Below are 10,638 nucleotides of genomic sequence, written 5' to 3'. Positions count from 1 at the left end.
AGATTGCGTGATTCAGCTGTGTACTGGGGAGAATGAGATAGTGAAAATGTAAGTTACTCCTATTTTACTGTGTAGCACCAGTCTCAGAAAAGATAAGTCATAGGCACATTACTGAATCATGTCCCTATGAAAGAAGACAACATATGAGACAGAATTTAAAGTGTGTACCCACATCTACTTTAGTAAATACAATGTTTGGATAACCCATTTGCCTGTGTATATGAAACTGAGGAGTGCATTTATTAAATGCATGGATTTGTTCTAGTGCTTACTCTGTGTATCACAGAATTCTCTTGTGTTTTCTGTGTCATATAGGAGTGCTGCATTACTATATAGTAATTCTAAATTATAAACTTAAACAATAGACAGTACTGCATTTTATTTTCATGGTATTTTGGTACATGCAATAATCAAAGGACATCCATTAGAGTTGCCATTCTCTTAAAGCTATCATACGTATCTTATTCTGACTTCTTTCCCCCTTCTACTGTCCAGCTTCAGGGGAAAAGATCAGACTCACCAACTGCACTCAAACTGAAATGCAAACTTTTCCATTGGCACCTATTTAGCCTTTAGGATTGCAAGACTTATTCTAAGTACACCATTTTTAAGCAGAGGAATGGAGATGTGTGCATATACTACAAGAAATAAGTGCGTTAATTCAGTAACCAGCTCAATTCTAGCAAGTGACCATTGCTCTTCCAATCATACTCTAAGCAGTAATGGTGTTCTGATAACTTTCCAGAGGTTATTACAAGTATTCTGTCCTAGCATGAGGGAAAAGTGGTACCAAGGGGTCTGTTTTGCCTTATTTTTGTCAGAAGTGTGCCAAGTCTCTGTGGCTGATCAGTAATGCTGACAAAGGCCATTCCTGCCTCCTCCAGCAGTTACGTTAAAAATGTTCCATCAGGCTGAGGATGAGCTCAAAGATGAACATACAATAGAGGAAACTGGGAGAACATTGTATGGCTTCCCAGCACACCCAAGAATTCATTTATCATAGCTGTAATTCATCATTTGCTTTGGGCACTTTGCCAGCATTCAAACTTCCAACAACTTCTCTCCAGAGATCTGACTGCCCTTTTTCTTCTGTAATGCTGAAATGACTGTGTTACGATCAATATGAAAAATGCAGGGCTAGAAAACTAGCCAGTGAGACCTTAGTTCTGCAAATAATCGTTAGCACAAATCTGGAGAGAAAAAAAAAAGAAAACAAACGGAAAAAAAAAACCCACCCAAAACAAATCTTGACTATATAATCTGAATCTTCATCTCAAGATCTAATTGTTGAGGGACTGGCAGCATCCCAGGTAATCGATAATGAGATTTAGAGTCTCCTACTGCCACTCACCGGCTTGGCCACAGACTGATGGGGCACAGCTCTGCTTAGTGGAGTTGCTTGAGATTTACCAATTTAACTGAGACAGGGAATGGGCTGTGTGCTGGCAGCAAAAAGGAGTTATTACTACAGGGAGCTATTAGAGAGGTAATAACCTTCTCATACCCAAGTGGGCAAGTTTCCCTCTCTTTTTTACACATACACATCATCAAAGTTGGTGCAAGTTTGCTGCCTTCCCATTCTGTGCAGAAAGATGAAGGCTAGCACAGGAATGGTGAATAAGAAATACCTGCCCTCCTGATTGCTTCAGGTCAAGATCAAGACGAATTAGTTGGCAGAAAGGATGCCTTGTCCTGCCACTGCCTTTGCAGTTGTTGTTCTGTGGATAGGGAGCATTTCAGCAAGCCTGGCAGCTTTTATGAACACTAAAATTATCTCTAAAGGTGGGTGTAAAACCCCTTTATTATTTGGTTGTTTGGTTTTCAAAGTCTTACACAAACCCTCCAGGAAACTCTACTGTTTGCCCTCATAAAAGTAGCTCTGACATGAATCTCAGCATGCTTATTAACTAAAAGCGAGCCTTGCAAAGAAATTCAGCTTTCATCTTCGTGCCCTTTTAGTTAAATAAAGGACCGCTTCTGCTCTCCGGTGTGACTTTTGGTCTACCTCAGCAGCCCATCCCCTCCCCAATGTGGAGCGTTTTGGAATGCTCCCGAGATGTAACCAGCCCTGCGGAGGGGAGAGCCGGGGTTGCTCTGCCATAGCCGGGGGGCTGCGCGGAGCCCGGGGGCGGCAGCTGGGGCGGGGGTTTCCCCGGGAAGGAGGGCGGGGGAAGGCGCAGGAGGGCGCAGCTCCCCGGCACCAATCGCCTCCCGCAGGTCCCCGCGGCAGCGCTGGACCCGCAGCGACATCCACGGGCAGCCGAGCCGGGGGCAGCGGCGGCCACTTCCCGCGGGCAGCTCTGCGGAGCGGGGCGGCCGCGGGGCTCCTTCCTCCTCCTCCTCCGCCTCCTCTTCCTCCGCCTGCGGCCCCGCGCACCCCCCAGCCCCGGCGGCTCCCGGCAGCCGGAGACAGGAGCGAGCGCGGCTCCCGCGGCGGCGGAGCGGGATGTGAGGGGCGCACCCGGCGGAGGAGGGAAGTCCCGTCGCCAGGAAGGCAGTCGTGAGCTCCTCCGCACTGCAAGGTAACCCGACCTGTGCTTCGCGACTTTTTCTTCTGCTTTTTTTCTTTTTTTTTTCCTTTCCCCCCTCCATCTCCCGCTCCTTTTTCTTTTATCATTGTTTTTACTTTTGTTTCCTTTCTTTCTTTCTTTTTCCCCTTCCTTTTTTTTTTTTTTTTTTTTTTTTCCTCTCTTCTCTTTTACTTTTTCTTCCTTTTTCTCCTTAGGGTTTCACTATTCTTCTAATCTTAGTTGCTCCTCTTAATTTTTTTTTTTTTTTTTACTTCTTTCCTCCACCCCCTGGCTGTCCAGTCCAGCCGCAGTCAGAGGGCGAGGAGGAGGCGATGGGGAGCGGAGCGAGCCCACAGCGGGTGGCTCTGGAGTTTGGCTGGGACAAGCTTCCCCCCGTTCCGCAGAAGCGGGCAGAGGCGGGCAGCGCAGGGCGGAGCGGGGCTCGGAGCGTCCCGGCTGCCCATCGGGACAGGGGAGCAGGTCGGAGAGAGCAGAAAGAGCCTCCTGGGGCACGGAGCGGCTCCCTCCAACTTTCCCGGGGCGGAGAGCCTCCTCCGGGATTTCGGCAGAACGAGAAAAAACTAAGGGAGAAGGTGTGAGTGTGTGGATGGATGCGTGTGATGCTGTAAAACCGGAGCTGGAAATTATCCCCCCCGCCGCCTCCCGCCCCCTCGGCGGAGCTCCCGAGGAAGAAGCGCCTCTCTGTCCGGGGCTGTCCGGGGCTCCGGGGCTCGGCGGGCGCTGCGGGAGCGGCGCTGAGGGGGTGCGGGGGGACACAAATGGTAAAAGATACGGAAGGAAGAGACCCAGTGGCTGGGACATAAATCAGGCAGAATATACGGGGAGTTGATGAGAATAGGTCTTTTCACCCTTAAGAAAAAAAATAACCACTTTGGAAGAGAAAAAGGAGGCTGATTATTGGCATCCAGCTCTGAAACCCAGGCAGCTGATGCTGAAGGGAGCCAAAGGGAGCAGTTCTTCTTGGTTTAAAAACAGCAAGACAGTCTCTGCCAAAGATTGCTGTAAACACTGAATAAAGATTTCATTGTGGCTTGGTGTGACTGGAATAATTAGGCAGTTAATTGTTCATTCTGATCTTAAAGTGCAGTAATCAGTAGTGCACAGTAGAAAAAATACGGGGGAAAGGGAGGAAAAATAGCAATAGGAAAATGATAGGAAAATGCATCAGTTTTTCCTCTCCTGCAGGTTATTTTTTTAATGTGGGTTGCTTTTTTTTCTCTGTGTGTGTGCGTGTGTGAAACTGGGAGCACGTGGGTCCCAGTCTATTTAGATAGAGAGCACCTTTGTAAAGCTGGGGTGTAATTGTGCTTTTGCTGCCACTGTGTCAATATCATTTTGGGCTGGACCAAATCGAATTATGAGACTTAAAGAAATCCTATTTTATGGAAATGAAATCTGAAGATGCCTGGAGAATGAACATCTTAACTAGATTGACTAATACCAATTAATGCATTTCACTTATGTCTGCACTTTATTGCCAACTCAGCAGGGATGAAAGCTAATGGTGCCAGCTTTTGTGCTGCTCTAAGACATTTCTCAAGCAGTCACACAAGGCTTTAATGGCAAACTGTTTCGAGTTTTTAACATTGCGATTTTGTCCCTGTTCAGCTCAAGTTCCTTGCAGCGGTGATTCTTTCATGGTAATCTAATGAAATGATCTCTTGTTACACTGTGTTAGCTATTCCCTGTGACACAGCAGGAAGCTACAACCTGCGAGTGTTTGTATTGGAGGTGGTGATAAGTTGTTGAGCAAGAGGCACTTATAAGCAACTGAATATGACTTACTGATATTAACTGGAAGATGGCACCCTAGGCAAAAGGTGGTTTGCTTTCCTAAATAACATGCTTTTTCCGTATATTATATATATATATATATGCACGTATTTGTGCTAAAGAAACATAATAATGAATTGACCATCAGAAAGAATGGAAGGATGTTGTGTTTAAAACGAGAAAGATAAACCAACTTTGAAAGCAGTCCATAGTCATTTAACCAAGGTAGAAGGATTTCTCAAAGTCTAATGGTAAAGGGAACAGACTTATCATTCGTCTAACTTCCTTGACCTTACAACAGTTACATGAAAGACTCATTTGGCTTGGAGACATCTATATAGCCTGCACATCCATCATAAAGAAATAAATAAACATGCTGTAATTGGGCAAGGTTTTGAAAGTAATTCAGGTGTTATTTCTGTCACTGGACATGCTGAAAACTAGGAGCTACCCATCACAAGAAAAAACAGGAGAGTGATTTCATTCAGCTCTGAAAAGTAAAGCAATTTGTTATATTTTGTAGAAGCTGCATTTGCTGAAGGTTTTGACCTGCACTTTCTGAGATTTTAGTGGAAAGACAAGAGGCAAAAACATGAGGCATGTTGTCCATCTGAAAGCACAAAACTAATATAAAACTCTGCAGTCTTCTCTGAGGTCATAGAGTTTAGAAGAGCAAGGACAGAATGATGGCTTCAGAATGGCAAAAAAATCTCTTAACAACTGGGTATGTAAGGGCCAGTGTTAAGATCCACTTTACAAGCATTTTTATTAAGCCGTTGAATGTGCTCTGTCCTCCTACAGTGATACTCACTACTCAGTCTGTGAAGAGTGTTCCTGATTTAACAGCAGTTTGTGCTGAAAGATGGTCTTCAAGACATTTACCTATTGCTACAGTCTAGAAGGGGATGCTGCTACCTTTATTTGCACCTATGTAGTCAGAGAAATCTAGGGATATTCCACTTTCTTACAAAAATCCAAAAAGTGTGGTAGCAAGTCACTACATAAGAGGCTCTGCTCAAGTTTCTGATTACAGTGTTTTGTCAAAGAATGTTTCAAACAATTTGCATGGTGTACCTCTTGCACAAATACCATATCTAGAATGTCTAGAACAATTTGAAGATTGCTAAAAAGACTTTGAGAAGAGTTGAAGTGCAATTGGCTCCTCATTTCTGTAATAAAAATGCATTAAAAACACACTTCAGTCATCACAGTGAGTTTGGTAAGGGGTCTTTCTTGCATTGTTATAAAACACAGGATTACACACTTTTATTCAAGGAAAATATTTTCCATCAAATTGTAGCAAGAATCTTGGGTACTATCTTACACCTATCTTTAATACTACCTTACACTGTTTGAAATGCATAGTACATCTTCATAACAAAATTGCATTGTCACAGACGTAATTGTTATTCATAACAAGTAGTCTCACAAACAGATTCCATCCCTTTAAGTATTGAGTCTCCGTCAGGCCAATTATAACTAAATTACTGCATGTTCTCTCCTGTATCAACTAATTAAAGGGTAATTAATAAAATGATAATTTCATTCCATGGCAATGTCTACATCTGGTTGTCATAGCAAAGATTGTTTGACATATGGTTAAATGGTCAGATACTACATTGTATGGATGCAACATTTGCACAGAACACCTGGCAAGCCAGAGGAATTTAACCCTTAAGACATGAGTTTCAAGAATCTGTGTCAATGTGTTATTGCACTGGTTTGCTCATTCTCTCCACCTAGTCTTCTTATGCCTTTAAGAAAATGTAGTGCTCCAAGTTAATTTAAGTAACTCTGTTGGGGCGAGAGAAGAGTGGGTAGACAACTTGGGATATTAGATTGGAAATGAAAGATAAAATAGTACTGACTTTTCTGTGGGAAATAAAATGGGTGGTTCTAAATTAACTTCTGAGGGGAGGCATTCCATTGGTTCTCATATTACTGGGAGCTTCCCCTTTTCAGAAAATCAGACTGAAATTAGCATGGCGACAAAATTATCTTTTTTTTTTTTTTTTCCTAGATACAGTTGTATGCCAGGATTGAGACTGAGATTGTGATCACAACAGCATGGAAAAATCTGCATTGCAGCCTTCCCTCACTGTACCTGTTATATGTAGATAAAACAAAACTTACCTCCTCAAGGAGAGTAAACATAAAATTCACACATGCTAAAGAAATGAAACAATCTTTTATCAAGTCAACAGATTATATGAATAAACAATTCTCCTGTAGGTGGCTGTTGTGCAAAATAACATATGCATGTACTCTGAAGTATCAGTGGTTGAAATTCTCAGGGCAGCCCATACAGGACTTTATGCATATCTTGAAGGAATATATATTAGGCCTCAGCATTGCCTTGAAAAATTTCAACTACTGCTGTTTCAAAGTGTGCGACAGACTGCATGTATGTCCTTTAAAACATAACCTCTAAGTAGTGATATTTTAACATGAACAAAATGACAATTTCCTATCTATAATGGGTCAAGCTGAATCCCTCATAAAACTAAAAATGAGAAGCAACAGGCATAATGTTTTCCTTCTCTTTAGAACAACAACAAAAAAAAGGCTTAAAAGGGGAAAAAGAAACTAATGCTTTTTTCCAAATAGAGCAAAGTAAAAGGGATGTAGTAAACTGCAGGAAGACATGAAAGTCTGTCTTTTCCCATGCAAACGATCCTCAATGAACAGTTCCCCCAGTGAATAGTCGGGGTCGCTCATCACCTCATGTGGTCAGGTGCAGAGCGTGGCCAGTGGTGCTCATAAAGCGCTGTTTGTCCGTCTCTCTGAGAGCCTGAGTCCTGCTCCTTGAGAATTTCCAAGTGCACGGATCCCCCTCATTTTCATTCTGCTGGTGCAGCTCATTAACACCTGGAAAATCTTTTATAGCATTTAACTGCATCAGATGCACTGTCCGGCACATGTTTTCTTAATAGGGCTTTCACTGTGGCATTGTCAAAGAGCCCTTCTGTCACAGCTGGGAACATGAATCTGTCATGTCAGTGCTGTACCTTGAGTTAGACAGTCATAGTGTATGAGTGTGTTTTATGGAGGAGCCGAACATGCCCATATACTGTGTTAGCAGGGAAGAATGTGAAGCTTGTTCTCCTAAATAAAGATTCAGGCTGGTGCTAGTAGAGTACTTTGTACCATTTAAACACTGCTGCCTCTAAGGCATTGCACTTAAGGAAAGGGAAGTTTGAGGCAAGCAAGACACATCCTAGTATTTCAGTGGTGTAATGCTGCTAGTTAACAATATGTCATCATTTACATTTCAGTAGGAAAAAAATTGCCAGAGGTTTCTAATTCAACAGAAACAACCAGAAGTTGATACGAAAGTCCTTACCCTGGGAATATTTGTTTTTAAAACAAGTTTGATTTAAAAATATTTGGCAATATAAGAAGAAGGGGAAGAGAAGTAAATGTTTTCTAATTCCATATGGTTTTTGTGCCCATTAGATCACAGTAAAACCCAGCTTTAAATAGATTACTTTGTAGCTCTGTGATCAGAATGCCTTGGGTAATTAAAAAAAGGCTAGAACTGTGAAAACTGACAGCAGTGCATGTATAAGACCTACTTTTTTCAGAGGAATTTTTAACATAGTTACATACATTTCATCTGAAAGCTAAACACTTAAAATTCACCAGCTACAACACTAGCAAGCATGTCTTGATGGCATTCCAAAAGATAGAGCCCACATTTGAAAAGTGTTTGCAGACTTGAGAAACCGTAACTGTTGTGAAGGAGTTGACTCGGGTCCCCATTTACAGAATGAATGGATGAAAGGAGCATTTCATACAGTCACAGGCAGTTCCAATTTTTAAACTACTTCTTTTGCTTTGAAAAGCATAAGTATAGCTCATATGCTAAGAAATAAATTCAAGGTACACTACTAAATGCATTCTGTATGTTAAAAGTGTTTGGCTGTAACAGTTTTTGAAATGGCTTTTCAAACACCTGAGCATTCAGGGGTTGATACCCCAAACCACAACCAGTCCGAGCCTAAGCTGAAATCAGTGAAATACAGGGGTATTTGGGTAATACACAGAGGGCTGCCTTCTGAATTTCCCTCTTGGTTTCCTCCTGTTTGCTATCTGTCTCATCTCCTGTTTTTTTCTGGCAGTGACAGCATTGGGATGCTCTTGTTCGCTTGTGCCATTAGTTCATGTCCTCATCAAAGACGGAAGAAATAGAGCTGGCTAGGGCTGCCCTGGGTCCCCTGGGGAAAATGTGGATTTGTTTCTCAGTAAGGCCTTGCTATAAATTATTTTACTTTTTTTCAGAAGGACTGATGCCCTTCCTGCTTCTGGGCAGCTGCTCAATGAAACAAGCACTCACTGAAAGGTGTAGGGTTTGCCCTGTGGCACTATGCAGTGCCCAACAGCATAGCCCAAGAGGTGCTGAGAGTTTTCATAAAGAGAGCACACCGGGGCTGAGTTCTACATGACTCCTTTTAGCAAATCAAAGGTAAAAAATGCTCCTGTGTAATTGGAGTATGTTGGCCCTGGCTGGACCCCAGAGCCCACCAAAGCCACTCCATCCCTTCCCTCAGATAAGCAGGGGAGAAAAAATACAGTGAAAATACAGTGAGGTCAAGTTGAGGACAGGGGATATCCCTCACCAAGTACTGTTTACCAGCAGAACAGACTCAGCTTGAGGAAATCAATTTAATTCATTGCACAGCTCTTCTCCTCAGATTCAACTTCATTCCCAGTTTTTCTGCCTCCCCGTGGAACAGGGGGACAGGGAATTGGGGCTGAAGTCAGTTCATCATACCTTGTCACTGTGTCTCCTTCCTCATGGGAAGGACTCCTAGCACTCTAGTCCCTCCCACAGGACTCAGCTCTCCACAAACTGCTCCAACAGGGGTCTTCCCCATGGGCTGCAGTTCTTCAGGAAGTGCTCCAGTGTGGACCCCCTGCAGGATTGATCATAAATCCTGACATCCTACATTACCTTCACCATGGGCTCTCTACACACATCCATAGGTCCTGCCAGGAGCCTGCTACAGCATGGGCTTCCCATGGGGGTCGCAGCCACCTTTGGGCATCCACTTGCTTTGATGTGGGGTCCTCCATGGCCTGCAGAGTCTCATCTGCCTCACCGTGGTCTTCACCAGAGCCTGCAGGGGAATCTCTGCTCCAGTGCCTGGAGCACTTCCTTCCCTTCCTACTTCACAGACCTTGGTGTCTGCAGAGCTATTTCTCTCACATGTCCTCACTCTTCTCTCTGGCCGCTGTTGCACAAGGGCTTTTTCTCTCCTTCCTAAATAAATTATCCCAGAGGTGATGCCATTGTTGCTGATGGGCTCAGCCTTGGCCAGCAGTGGGTCCATCCTGGAGCCAGTGGACATTGGCTGTAATGGACATGGTGGGAGCTTCTGGCAGCTCTCACATAAGCACCCCTGTAGCCTCGCAGCTACCAAAACCTTGTCACTCAAATCCAATACATTAATTAACCTTTGTACATGCCTAGGTATTGTGAGACACAGTCAAGAGCCCTTGCAATATGTCACTTTGTTACTGTGAAGAAAGCTAAGGATTGACAGAAAGGCTTAACTATAAATTTTCTTGCCTGTGTGAGTTTAATTTAGAATTGCAATCACGATGTAACATAAATTAAAATAGCAGTAGTAGATCACTAGTTGGCAAATCTCTTAAGAATAATATAGGTACTTCACTAGATTACAGAGTACCTTCTATGTGCTTAGACCATTGCTGAAATTAGTCTATTTTTTAAATTTTGAGATACTTTTGAAGAGGAGAGACATGCTTTAAGAGGTGAAGTTATGGTGAAGCTCTGTGTGAACTAAAAGACTGACTTCTGGAAAGGGGAGCTTCCTTAATGAAAAGAAGCATTTCCCTTCAAATAAAATTTGAAGTTTTGCCCAAAGCATCCTCGACTCCATGCATAATCGGGAGGACATTAACCATTAAAGTAAATATTGCATATTACTTGACCTGCAGGTGTAATATTTTAAGGCTTCAGAACAAAATATGTTTTCAAGGGAGAGAGTAGAGAAATAAAGAGGAAACCTGCAGGCCTTGTGAAGGGCCTGTGAAGGACAGAAAAATGCTTTCCCAGAAAGGGAAGTACGGGAAGACTGTGTATCAGTGGTGGCCCTGTGTTTTACAGTGGACAGTCTGTTCCTTTCAATGTCAGAGCAAGGTTGCACGCAGCAAACAATTACCCTACCTCCTGAGAGGAGCTGCTGCTCTGTCTCCTTCAGACAGGGATATGGAAATGGACAGCCTCCATGCAAGGAATGCATGAGGAGTGAGCACAAGCTGGTAGATTTATTCTAATAGCAAGGTTAAACACCATCTTTTCTGGGCA

General features: G+C 43.3%; 1 protein-coding gene across 1 annotated transcript in view; it reads left to right on the top strand.

The window, feature by feature from the left end:
• The first annotated feature begins 2,415 nt into the window (after positions 1 to 2,415).
• Positions 2,416 to 10,638, top strand: part of CDH20 (cadherin 20) — a 119,144-nt gene continuing 110,921 nt past the window's right edge. The window contains exon 1 of the mRNA XM_066326146.1: positions 2,416 to 2,522. The gene's annotated coding sequence lies outside the window, so the exon portion shown is untranslated. The remainder of the gene's footprint in view (positions 2,523 to 10,638) is intronic.

Source organism: Sylvia atricapilla, chromosome 1 (genome assembly GCF_009819655.1).
Source record: "Sylvia atricapilla isolate bSylAtr1 chromosome 1, bSylAtr1.pri, whole genome shotgun sequence".
In the NCBI taxonomy this organism is placed as follows: Eukaryota; Metazoa; Chordata; class Aves; order Passeriformes; family Sylviidae; genus Sylvia; species Sylvia atricapilla.
The sequence above is the reverse complement of the archived record's forward strand: the minus strand, read 5'-3'. Positions and strand labels throughout refer to the sequence as shown.